The sequence below is a fragment of the Mustela lutreola genome, chromosome X (genome assembly GCF_030435805.1).
Source record: "Mustela lutreola isolate mMusLut2 chromosome X, mMusLut2.pri, whole genome shotgun sequence".
In the NCBI taxonomy this organism is placed as follows: Eukaryota; Metazoa; Chordata; class Mammalia; order Carnivora; family Mustelidae; genus Mustela; species Mustela lutreola.
Genome location: NC_081308.1, coordinates 122964464 through 122978087, shown reverse-complemented (window position 1 = coordinate 122978087; position 13624 = coordinate 122964464). Strand labels below are relative to the sequence as shown.

General features: G+C 39.7%; 1 non-coding gene and 1 pseudogene across 1 annotated transcript; both read right to left on the bottom strand.

Annotated features, from left to right (window-relative positions):
* Positions 1-3240: 3240 nt before the first annotated feature.
* LOC131822271 (U6 spliceosomal RNA) lies at positions 3241-3347 on the bottom strand. Its single transcript, XR_009350153.1, has one exon. It is a non-coding gene; the product is annotated as a U6 spliceosomal RNA (small nuclear RNA).
* Positions 3348-8912: 5565 nt separating this feature from the next.
* On the bottom strand, positions 8913-9380 carry LOC131821683 (ADP-ribosylation factor 1-like; annotated as a pseudogene).
* Positions 9381-13624: the final 4244 nt, after the last annotated feature.

Sequence of the window (13624 nt, the reverse complement as noted above, 5' to 3'; positions counted from 1 at the left end):
TCCTCCAGTCCCATCCATGTTAATGCAAATGGTGGGCATTCATCCTTTCTGATGGCTGAGTAATATTCCACTGTATATATGGACCACATCCTCTTTATCCATTAATCTGTTAAAGGACATCTCAGCCCTTTCCACAGTTTGGCTATTGCAGACATTGCTGCTATGAACATTGGGATACATATGGCCCTTCTTTTCACTACATCTGTATCTTTGGGGGTAACTATTCAGTAGTGCAATTGCCGAGTCTTAGGGTAGCTCTGTTTTTAATTTTTTGAGGAATCTCCACACTCTTTTCCACAGTGGCTGCACCAACTTGCATTCCCTCCAACAGTGTAAGAGGGTTCCCCTTTCACCACATCCTCTCCAATGTTTATTGTTTCCTGCCTTGTTATTATTTGCCATTCTAACTGGTATAAGGTGATAACTCAAAGTGGTTTTGATTTGGATTTCCATGATGGCTAATGATGATGAGCATTTTTTCATGTGTTTGTTAGCCATTTGTATGTCTTCATTGGAGAAGTGTCTGTTCATGTCTTCTGCCCATTTTTTGACTGATTATCTGTTTTTTGGGTGTTGAGTTTGAGAAGTTCTTTATAGATCTTAGATATCAGCCCTTTGTCTCTAGTGTCATTTGCAAATATTGTCTCCCATTCCATGGGTTGCCTCGTTGTTTTGTTAACTGTTTCCTTTGCTGTGAAGAGACTTTTGATCTTATTGAAGTCCCAAAAGTTCATTTTCACTTTCATTTTTCTTGCCCTTGGAGATGTGTCTTGAAAGAAGTTGCTGTGGACAATGTCAGTGAGGTTGCTGCCTATGTTGTCCCCTAGGATTTTGATGGATTCCTGTCTCATATTGAGGTCTTTCACCAATTTTGAGTTTATCTTAGTGTGTGGTGTAAGAGAATAGTCGAGTTTCATTCTTCCGTACATAGCTGTCCAATTTTCCTAGGACCATCTATTGAAGAGACTATCTTTTTTCCACTGAATATTTTTTCCTGCTTTGTTGAAGATTATTTGACCACAGAGTTGAGGGTCCATATCTGATCTCTGTACTCTGTTTTTGTTTTGTTTTGTTTTGTTTTTTTAAGTGTACTCCATGCCCAATGTGGGACTTGAACTCACAACCCTGAGATCAAGAGTTGCATGTTCTACCAACTGAGCCAGCAAGGCACCCCAAGTGTTCTTTTTTCTCCACATCCTTGCCAACACCTGTTGTTTCTTGTGTTGTTGGTCTTAACTATTCTAACAGGTGTGAGATAATACCCCGTTGTAGTTTTGATTTGCACTTCCCTGAGGATAAGTGATAATGAGCATCTTTTCGAGTGTTTATGGCCATCTGGATATCCTTTATGGAGAAATGTCTGTTCATGTCTTCTACCCAATTTTTAATTGGGCTATCTGTTTTTGGGGTATTGAGTTTTGTAAGTTCTTTACATATTTTGGATACCGACTCTATCAGAATGTCATTTGTGCATGTCTTCTCCCATTCAGTAGGTTGCCTTTTAGTCTTCTTGATTATTTCCTTTGCTTTGCAGAAGCTTTTTATCTTGATGTAGTTCAATAGTTTATTTTTGCTTTTGTTTCTCTTGCCTCAGGAGATATATCTGGAGAAAAGTTGCTATGGCTTATGTCCAAGAAGTTACTACCTGTCTTCTCTTCTAGGATTTTTATGGTTTTAGATCTCACATTTAGATCTTTAATCCATTTTTAATTTATTTTTTTGAGGTATAAGAGAGTGGTCCAGTTTCATTCTTTGGCATGTAGCTGCCCAGTTTCCCCAACACCATTTTTTGAAGAGACTTTTTCCCTTTGGTTATTCTTTCTTGCTTTGTTGATTATTGTATGTTATAATTCTATGTTTATTTCATTCTTTTCTATTCTGTTCCATTGATTTGTGAGTTGTTTTTGTGCCAGTACCATACTCTTTTGATTACTACAGCTTCATAATATAACTTGAAGTCCAGAACTGTGATGCTCCCAGCTTTGCTTTGCTTTGCTTTTTAAAGATTGCTCTGGAAATGTGTAGTCTTTTGGGTTTTGTTTTGTTTTTTTTTTTTTTTACATATTTTAGGATTGTTTGTTTTAGTTCTGTGCAAATGCTGTTGGTATTTTGATAGAGATTACATTAAATGTGTAGATTGGTTTGGGTAGTATAGACATGTTAACAATATTATTTTTCCAATCCATGAACGTGGAATGTCTTTTCATTTCTCCGTGTCCTCTTCACTTTCTTTTATCAGCGCTTCACAGTTTTCAGAGTACAGGTCTTGCACCTCTTTGGTTAGGTTTATTCCTAGGTATCTTGTTATAGCTCTCTAGAATTCTAAAATTGAACTTAAAGTATAATTTTAAATATCATATATAGTAAATGACAAAGGAAATGTTTGTTCTTTTTGACTTCTAATTAAATTTCAGTTCCTTTTTGATGAATTCTGTGGAGGTATCAAATAGGCAGTTGAATATATGAGTCAGTCAGGAGTATAGGGCCTGACAGAAATACAGATTTAGGAGTAAATTTATAAATTTAGATGTATGAGTTATATATATGTATACATAACATATACTTTTATAAATAAACTGTTTTTAGAGGTATGACACTACATAACTTTATCAAGGATTAATGTGTTAATAGAAAAGAGAAGATACTCTATAAGTATCATTGAATGTAAAGAGACCTAACACACTGCTGGTGAGAATTCAAAATTTTCACTTTTTCTTTAGAGCTCTTTGACAGTCAGAATCAAAAGGTCTTATAGTCCATATTTACTGGGGCACCTGGATGGCTCAGTCATTAAGCATCTGCCTTTGGCCCAGGTTATGATCCCAGAGTCCTGGGATTGAGCCCCATATTGGGCTCCCTGCTCAGCCAGGAGCCTGCTTCACCCTCTTCCGATCCCCTCATTTGTGCCCTCTCACTCTCTCGAACACATAAATAAAGTCTTTAAAAAAAAAAAAAAGAGTAAGAAAGTCCACATTTATTGATGCATTAAACCAAATCCTTTAAATATTCCCAAAAGAAATATACACTGAAACAGTCAAATATTTGTACATAAAGATGTATTTTGTGGCATTATGTATAAAAGAGAAAATAGGAATAATCCTAAAATCCTAGAATCTCAAGAATAGTCATATATTATGAAATATTTGGCATCAGTGAAATTTTTTTAAATTTAAATTTTAGTTAACATATAGTGCAATATTGGTTTCTGGAGCAGAATTTAGTGATTCATCACTTACATACAAAAATATGAAATGTTTCACAAATTTGTGTTTCATCCTTGCACAGGGGCCATGCTAGTCTTCTCTATATCGTTCTAGTTTTAGTATATGTGCTGCCAAAGGAGGCACCGGCCGTAAAGAAATTTTAATTAATGTTTCAAAAATATTTAAGGATATGGAAAAATAAAGCAGAAAAAACAAAACAGCTTCAAGGAACTGATCACGTAGTAGGGATATATGCACATAAATAATTAGTTTAATGATTAAGGTCAAAGCAGAAGTATCTATATAATACTGAAGAAGCAAAAGAGTAAATATTTAAATGTCTAGTGTGAGGGTGTTTGAAGGCAGACTCTCAGAGGAGATGGCCTCTAAATTGAAAATATGAATGAATAGAATGGATAGGAATGGTTCAAGCAGAAGAAACAACATATGCCAAAGCATAGAGCATAGAATAACATGGTATATTGATGAAACTTTATGAAGCTCAATATTATTAAAGGAAAAACTATCAAAATAGGTGAAGATGAAGGAAGGGAGGTAGTCAGGGACAAATCATACAGTGCATCAAGTAGCATACAAAGATCTAGAATTTATGACAAGGTCAGTGGGGTATGGAATTAGTGAAACATTTTCAGTAGGGATATGACAAGTCAGATTTAAATATAACCCTATCATCTTCACACATTGCAGGGACATAAATATTTCTTGAGGAAATTAGACATAAAATCAAATATCCAATTTGATGTATTCTTTTTTTAATTTATTTTTTAAATAAACATATAATGTATTTTTATCCCCAGGGGTACAGGTCTGTGAATCGCCAGGTTTACACATTTCACAGCACTCATCATAGCACATACCCTCCCCAATATTCATATCTCCACCACCCTCTCCCGTCCCACCCCCAGCAACCCTCAGTCTGTTTTTTGAGATTGAGTCTTTTATGATTTGTCTCCCTCCCAATCCCATCTTCTTTCATTTTTTCTTTTCCTACTCCCCAACCCTCCCACATTGCATCTCCACTTCCTCATATCAGGGAGATCGTATGATAGTTGTCTTTCTCCAATTGACTTATTTTGCTAAGCATAATACCCTCTAGTTCCATCCACGTCATCGCAAATGGCAAGATTTCATTTCTTTTGATGGCTGCGTAGTATTCCATTGTATATATATACCACATCTTCTTTATCCATCAATTTGATGTATTCTTGCTTTACTCCTGCCTCTTCGACAACACATTGCTCTCTCCCAGCTGTCTAAACTAACATGCTTCAGGTCGCCTCCAGGATCTCTTCAGTAATGTCTATTATCAGGAGCAGAACTATGTTGCATAGTGTCCTCCAAGTAAGGCTGTTGTGAAGCTCATCCATGGATGGCAATACAATGTGTCACTGCCCTCCAGATGCAAGACTGAAACTAACTACTGCTATGGTCCAAGGTCATATGCCCAGAACTAAGACAGTAGCAGTAAGTAAGTCTTGAGAGAAGGAAATGGATTGAAGAAATATATAGAGACGGAAGTTGGAATGGATGGGATGGCTAGCAGCCTGAGAACCAAGGAGGGCAATGGTAAGTTTAGTTCGGGAGCTATTCTACCAAACAGCATTTAAACCAGTGGTTTCCAAATTTGGCTGCGCATTGGAATCAGTGGCTGAGCTTTGCAACAATACATATTCTAGAACATCACTCTTGAATTTTCAGATTCAGTACTCCTAGGGTGTGAAACAGGTATCCGCATTTTAAGTAAGCTCCAAAGGTGATCAGAATGCACAACCCGAATCGGAACTTTTACTGTAGAATACTGCTCCATTCAGAGTTACTGGAATATTAACTAGCACATAAATGGATACAGAAAAAAATGTCTTGGTTATGATCCCATGGCTCCTGTTGTTGCAAGTGTATTTAGTAGAAATCTGAATATTCCCTTCCATTGCTATTCTGAGCAGATGTTCATTCCTCATTCATGAGAAATTAGGGTTTGAATATCCTGCACCTGTTGCCAAATCTTACCAATGGCAGATTCTCAACTTCTTTCTCTATACATCTATTAATCCAGTTCATAATGATTTCTTTTATGTTTAGCATGTGCTTTTCCTGGCACAGGAAGATGTCCTCTATATAAGCCTAACTTTGCACATACACAGATGATTCTATTAGTTACTCAGCAGATGTCCAAGACAATGGTTTTCCACAAGAGAACTGTATCCTGAAGATTAAACCATTTTGCCTTGAAAAGTGGCCAAAATTTTAATTCTAAGTTATTAAAAACCCTGTGAAGAAGTTGTATGTATAATGCACACAGTGTGACTCAGATTACCAACTGTGGAGAATATTTGGTGAAAAACAAACATATTGATTTGTTGATAACTGTTCCCCAAAGTGGTGCTTCTCCATATGAAAGATATGATTGCTTTAGATAGGTTGAACTGGTAAATTTGCTCTTCCCAGACGTTTTAGTAGATCTCTACTTACTTTTGCCAACCGTTCACTGGGGTGGTCACTAGATGTTCTCTTACATGGTACCAACTCTTGAGGCTTACATAACCTCTCTTTAGACATTAGTTAGTGGTGGATACAGAGGTAATGACTGCACTTGTATTTTTTAAAAAATAAACTCAATATTAACACATCTTACCAATACTCTTGAACTATATTGAAGGATGATCAAAACCTCGCCTGTTGCAGTAGCACTGCCAACAAAAACCAGATTCCACTGAAGACCTTTCTCTTGTACCTGTTGGTAAATTGTCTTGTATATACACCCTGGAAGCACGTGCTTCCCAACTTCCTTCATACTTAGGAATCAGGGGGAGCAAGCTCATCTGGGCACTTTTGATTTCTAACAGTTTTGTTGACAAATGAATTCACAGCTGGATTTGAAGGGTGTTGTTCTTAAAAGGGGTAGCACGAGGGAGATCTCAGGCATGGCGAAATAGTTCTGTATCTTAACTAAGGTGGTGCTTTTACCAATCCACATGATGGGATCGAATGACAAAGAGCTATACTTACACATCATATCAATATCAATATCAATTCCCTGGTTTTGATACCATACGGCCCAGAAGATGTAGCTGTTGAGGGAGATGGGGTGAAGGGTACAGAGGATCTGTATGTACTTTCTTTGCACCTTCCTCTGAATTTATAATTATTTCAAAATAAGTTGAAAAGAGAGCTCCTTGTCAGAGTCATTGTCCATGAGAGAGCAACAGCCCCAAGCAGTGTGAGAGACTGCTTCTTCTAGAACTGACGTTGTCTGCTTTGTCTGCGTTTCGGCCAGCACATACCAATGAGCCTGTCTCTTCACTCAGTTCTTTGCCTTGTATTTTGTCGATGCATAGCCTTCGCAATTCAGGCCCAATTTCTACCTTAATATTTTTTCTTGTTCAATCCATAATGCCTAACAGTGTCTGGCCCGTGGCAGGCATTTTTGGCTGAATGAACAGAGGAAGGAAAGATGGTCTTATCTATCCTCCTAGAACTCTGAGTTCCTTGAGGGCTAGAACAACAGATTCATCTATGTCGGCAAAACATCTAGCACAGTAGGCATTCAGTGAATGTTTTTGGAAGTAATAAATGGAATGTTATAAAATCAGTGAGGATTATTGTTATTAACATTTTAAAGGCTCTAACTATCCTCCGCTAAAAGGAAGTTTTCATAATTTTTATCGACTTCACCTTTCTTTTTAAGATCTTTTATACATTTTTGAACATAACTGAGGGCAACCTATTTTTAACGAAGTAGTATTCTTCTGTATGTATGCCTATAAAATGGTAGTTTTCTAAGATAAGAGAATTATATTCAAAGTTGTTCTTGCAAATCACACCCTGCAGAGATTCTAGATGGTTGTGGCAGCAGCTCTGCTACTTTTCAAAATAAATTAGTGCGCACTTGGGATCCAGGAGATGACTGCTTGTTAACTGGTTGCCGCAAGGCTGAGAAAAGTAAGGAGCCCCCCCATAAGACCAATGAGCTGCCGAGGCCTTGGGCCCATACCTTTCATAGCTTCATTACTAGCCCACTGGCACTGTTTGAATCTTCAAGAAAGCAGCCTGTGTGCTTTGGTGGAGAAAGATGGGGGGAAAAAAAAGACAAGTATCTGATGCAAGTGATACCTAATTTTCAAGACATTTCTTATATAGTCTCTCATTTTGTGAATATTCGACAAGGCTCCTTGGGGCCTAACACAGAAAACCTAACACAAACAGGCTTTGAAGATGGAGAATTTGTTAGCTTATGTAAAAAAGTCCCGAGTGAGACTTGAACTAGGAGCCAAAACACTGTTACCTCAGCCTGGTGTGTCACCACTCTTAGCTCTGCCCGTGCATATGTTGTCTTCTTTATCAGGCTTTATTCAGTGACCTGCTAAATCTGTCCAAGTTCAAGTATAGAAGTAGATCTCTTCTCAGTAAATTCAGTACAGATCCAAGGATTCACTCTAATTGGACTAGCTGAAGTCTCACGTTCACTCATTAACTCATCACTCTGGCTGAGGGTGTCCTGGGAACCACTTGGCCCAGCCTGGGTCTTGCACTTTTCACCCTACTGGAATCAGTTCAGTAAAATACCAACTCCAGAAGATATGTTGGGTCCCATTCCTAGGAGAAAGAGGTAAGAGATGCTGGCAAGCCAACGCTGTAAACACCAAGCATATCCAGCACGTTGCCTTTCGGTGCAGCGGGGCGGACGCTTACAGGTTCCCGGTGTGCTGCTGCTGCTTTTGGGCCTTCGCCTCTACCACTGCTCCTCATGTCGCCTTTTTAATTTTTTTTTTTTGTACGATTTTTTAAATTTATCTGACAGAGAGAAAGAGCACAAGCAGCAGGAGCGGGAGAGGGAGAAGCAGGGAGGCTGAGCAGGGAGCCCTATGCAGGGTTCAATGCCAGGACCTGGAACTGAGCTGAAGGCAGACGCTTATGTGACTGAGCCACCCAGGTGCTTCTTTCTTTCTTTCTTTCTTTCTTTCTTTCTTTCTTTCTTTCTTTCTTTCTTTCTTTTTTAATTAATAGTTAAGAGATTTTGTTCCAGTAGCTGTAATTACAGTGCTTGTCTCTCTCCTGGGCAGCTGTGTAAGCCCAAGTACAAATACAAATGCTAGGGAATGTGGGATGACCCAAGACAGAGCGAATCACAGGGACCCTGTGGTGACCATGAGGGACCGTGGCTGGTTCTGCTCCATCTCCTGGTGGACTTGACTCTGGCCGCTGCCGCAGAACTGATACGAGGCACGGTTCTCCCTTCTGTGGATTCAGTTCTCCTTATCTTTATATGTAACTGCTTTTAAAATGCACTGAGTTCAGTTTAAAAACCAACCACCAAAATGGATCTCAACAGATCTAATGCCCGAGGAGGCGAGTCGGGCTGATCTGACACAGCAGCTCCTCGAGGCCCCGTGTGCCTGAAATCCCTTCTCAGTATTGAACAGTGGGTTGGTTTTCTCTTTACAATTAAAAAAAAAAAAAAAAAAAAAAAAGCTGAGTGGTGCTGCATAGGAGTTCCACAAATGGTCTCATTGGGAACAAACACAATTTACATTAAATAAAAACCTGGCTGCCGTCTGTGTCTACGCATCGACAGCCTGGTGAAACACGCTGTGACCGACCGTGTAGACAGCTTCTGGCTCTCACACCACAGGAGAGTAAAGCAGGGTGGAAGTGGGGAGTCGGCAGGGGTCGAGGGGTGGGGAGCGCGGCTCACCTCTGGTTCGGGAACTGATTGGACAGCCAGTCGGGTCTCTCATAGAGCCTGGCCCAGTGGTGGCTCAGGTGGCCTGACTGTACCAGTTCCTGGGGTGCAGGGAGCACAGCCCCAGCCTGTCCGTGATCTCAGCTGCATTCGTGGTGTTGGGAGGTCCTGCTCTCTGTCACTTCTGTCAGCTGTGAAGATGAGACCTTGTGTGTTCTGGAAACGGTGGTGCCACAAGGCGGGGCCTTGTCCTGGCCACCTGAGTCCCGCAAGGTGAGGCTGATGGTCTTGTCCTCCATGGTTTCCATGGTTTCCACAGTGAAACCTACGTTGGGAACGGTGGCCACGATCTCACCCAGCTTCTGTTTGTACGGGATGGTGGTCCTTCTGCAACATCCAAGCCCACCATGAGAATGCACGCACATTTCTTTTTTGCCAAAAAGGCCCTTAAAGAGGTTCGAGAAGATATTTCCCATGCTGTAGACGGGTGGGAGGAACACTGGCCAGAGGAAGCCCTCGGGGCCACCACGAGGCCACTGCTCTGAGCCAGGTGTTGGTTTTCCTCCCAACCCTCCTAGTGCCTTCTTGTCAAAAAACTATCTGTCCTTCGAGAGACTGTCCCGTTTAAATGTCCCTTTCTTTGTCAGGCCTCCCCTCAGTCCTCAGTCCTTGGTCAAATGCATTTCTCTTACTATCTGTGTTTCTACAGTACTTTTGAACCTCTGCTCTAACATCCCCTTATAGTCTGTTTGGTATGGTAGTGACCTGCATTTGTTTCTTTATTTCCCCAGGTGACCAGCTTTTTGAGGTTAGGTACTGAATCTGTTATAGCTTTGCATTGCCCACAGAGTACCTAGTGACTTGGCCATACCCACAATATATTCTTGCTGAATTATTGACTTGAAATTATTTTGAATAATTGATCTTTTTTTTCCATTTCAGCATGCTCTGTCAGTGGTCTGTTTTCACTCCTGCAAAACTGCTCTGGGGCATGGATTTATTTTTGAAGTTTTCCCACTTTTTCTTCAACTTCAATAAGAAATAAATTTATACTTATTTTTATTCAAAATCATCCTTCAGTTGCTAGTTTGTCGACCCTAAGATTGGGTTTGACCACCTTATATTTTTCATAGATTTTATATCAGAAACCAAATCTATTATGCATGGTGTGGCTTTAAGCTATATCATCAGCCAGAATTAATAACAATTAAAACAGGGTCTTTCGGGGCACCTGGGTGGCTCAGTGGGTTAAGGCCTCTGCCTTTGGCTGGGGTCATGATCCCAGGGTCCTGGGATTGAGCCCTGCGTCAGGCTCTCTGCTCAGCGGGGAGGCTGGTTCCCTTCCTCTCTCTCTGCCGGCCTCTCTGCCTACTTGTGATCTCTGTCTGTCAAATGAATAAATAAAATCTATTTTTAAAAAGTATTTTTAAAAAAACCAGGGTCTTTCTATTGCAAATTAAATTCAGCATTTTATAATTCACCAACAAAATCTGATTGACATGAGTACTCTTCTGACCTGTTTAAAATGGATATATAGTGGGCGCCTGCGTGGCTCTGTCATTTAAGCCCTTACCTTTGCTTTCGGCTCTGGTTTTGATCTCAGGGTTGTGAGACCGAGCCCCATGTCTGGTTCTGAGCTCTGCATGGATTTGACTTGAGATTGTCTCTCTGCCCCTCCTCCTCTACCTCTCCCCACTGCTTGTGCAGCCTCTCTCTCCAAAACAAACAAATAAATCTTTAAAATCAAAAAATAAGAAAGTAATAAAATGGAGAGATAATGATACATCTTCTCTGCTAGTGGAGCTGGAAAGACCAGTGGTTAATCCTATACAAGTGAGATCAATAGGATGAAAATGGGAAAATATTCAGTGTAATAGAGCTTTACTGAGCACTTACTGTGGCTTTATGCCCTTTGCTTGATGTGGATGATGAATAAAACATAAAAATCCTCATAGCACAGGCCTATGCACAGAACCTTTTTATTTTTTAATTTAATTAATTAATTTATTTGAGAGAGAGAATGAGCAGGAGGGAGGGAGAATCAGGCTCCCTGCTTGGCAGGGAGCTTGACGCTGGGCTCAATACCAGGACCCTGAGATCATGACCCAAGCTGAAGGCAGGCGCTTAACCAACTGAGCCACCCAGGCGCCCTGCACAGAACCTTTAAAAATAACGTAGTAAGGCCAGTAATCAAGTTTCACAGACTACTATAGGGGGATGGAGAAACAGAACTTAACCCAGAACAGGAACATAAAGTAAGAATTTATGAATCCAAAAAAAAAAAAAGAATTTATGAATGCAGTTAGTTATCTAGTGTTTCCAAATAGATAATGTTTGCATTGTATAGAGAGTCTGTGGCTTGGAGACGCTTATTCAGGGTCACTTATGGAGACTGGCATCTGTAGACTGGCATTTCCAGCCAGTCTCAATCTGCTTGTTAAATATTACTGTCCTTCTCACTTCATGTCTGTTATTGCTAGAATTAATGAATCACAACCACAGAAGAATCTTTCTATGACACAATATATTTAAGAAAAAAAGATCTACAAAGTAAAGTAACTAAGAAAATTAAAAAAGTATTGTATTCGTAAGCAGAAATGAGTTTCACGCCTACCATACCACTGAGGAAATGAGTATGCATTCTCCTGTGTCTGGCTGGATGTTGAAATTTGGCAGAGTGCCTGCAAACAAGAAAGTTTCCCAGTTAGGGTCCCCTGATTTTGGAGACGGCAGTTAGGAATAAAATTCATATACAGACTTACATGTCACTTTCACACAGGAAGCAAATGTGATACAGTAATTTTCCCAAAATATCGTTTAAAGTGTTAAGCTCCCTCTTCCAAATAAAATGAGCTGAATCTGATTTGAAAGCTGTGCACATTCCTGGGCTCCGTAAAGTCAGCTAACCTCAACCCATTAAGATAAACATAGGGTACTGCATATTTAAGATGAATTACATGTCTTGGTGGGTAATTTTCAAGCATATATGAGAGCGATGATATTAATAATAAACCAAGCCAGAGAATTGCTTATTTTTCAGTGAAAACAAAAAATACATCATTTAGAGTTGTCAGTCCAAATGTGTTGGTTTCTTTGGTAGTTATTTCTCCCCTGAAGTCTCCTCTGGGATTTTACTGAATTATATGACTCTTGTGTAGAACTCTTGATACATAGTTTGCTAGGGAGGGAAAACCTTTTCAACTAATGAAACTGTATATTTTATGGTTATATATACTCGATCTAGGAAAATGAAAACATAAAATATACCTTCAAACAAAAAATGTTTCTGGATTTTGAACTTGAGAGTTTACACCAGGCTTCTGTGCAATGAGACATGTTAAGTGCAGTTATTCTTTTACCTAATCATCTCTTTCCATCTCCTGTACATCTGCTACATATTTTCACTTCGGTATTTCACAAGTGTGGTGTACTCAAATCCAATCATTACCTTACTCATAAACTCACCCCTCCTATGTTCCCAGTCCTGTATGTGACTCGACCATTGACTCATTCACTCAGGACTAATATTTACAGGTTATCCTTAGTATTCTTGCTAGTTTTACTTCCATATCCTGCTAATTCCATCTCATTAATAGCCCTAAATACATGACAAGTGCCTTATTTTTTTAAGTTTATTTAAGAGAGAGCGTGTGTGTGCACATGCTATCCTGAGTGGGGGAGTGGCAGAGCAAGAGGATCTCAAGTAGATTCCCTGTGAGCATGGCGGCCAGTGCAGGGCTGATCTCAGGACCCATGAGATCATGACCTCAGCTGAAACCAAGAGTCAGTTGCTTAACCAAATGAGCCAACAGGCACCTCCACAACTGCCTTATTTTAGACATTAATTATCTCTCAGCTGGATTGTTGTAATAGTCACCTAGTTTGTCTCTTCTTGTTGATCTTATCCTTAAAAACCCTCTTACTCTCATGAAAATCTAGATCTGTTTTTGTCATTCCCAATGGTCCCACATTGTCTATAGGAGAAAATTCCAGATTCCTTAGGATGGCATTTAAGACACCATGATCTGGTGTCACACCAGCATCAGTGAGAAGCTATATTAAAAAATACATATATGCCTTTACAATGGCACTGAAAGGTTCCTCCTTCAGCTAGTTCTTCATTTCTCCTTCCTTTCAGAGGCAAACTTTTTAAGAGTCGCTTATATTTGTATCTTCATTACCTTATGATCTCTTTACTTTTTAAACCACTTCAGCCTTTTCCTATTTCTCCACCATCAGTGTTTCCACAAAAATGTCTTACTCCATAGTTACCAATGACCGCCATATTTGTCCAAGTAATAGTTTCAGTCTTCCTTCCACCAGACAGCTATATTACATATGACAGAACTGATTACTCATGAGCACTCCTTTGAATCTTAAGAAACCTTTGGATTCTCCTCCTACCTTTCTAGTTGCTCTTTCAGAATTCTCCTCTGAGGACTCATTATCATTTAGCCGACCTTTAAATGTTGGATTTCCTCAGGGATCTTTGTCCCCCTTCATGTCTCACTTTTGCCATAGGCAAAAATCACATACTCCTTGAGTTCAGATGTAAGCAGATGACTCATAACGTTGTATCTCTAGCACAGATCTTTGAGCTCCAAAACTGCATATTCAACTCTTTTCTTGGCATATATACTTGAATACAGAATACACACTTTAAAAATCAATGTACCCTGGTGGCTGGGTGGCACAGTCAGTTAAGCATCCAACTCTTGGT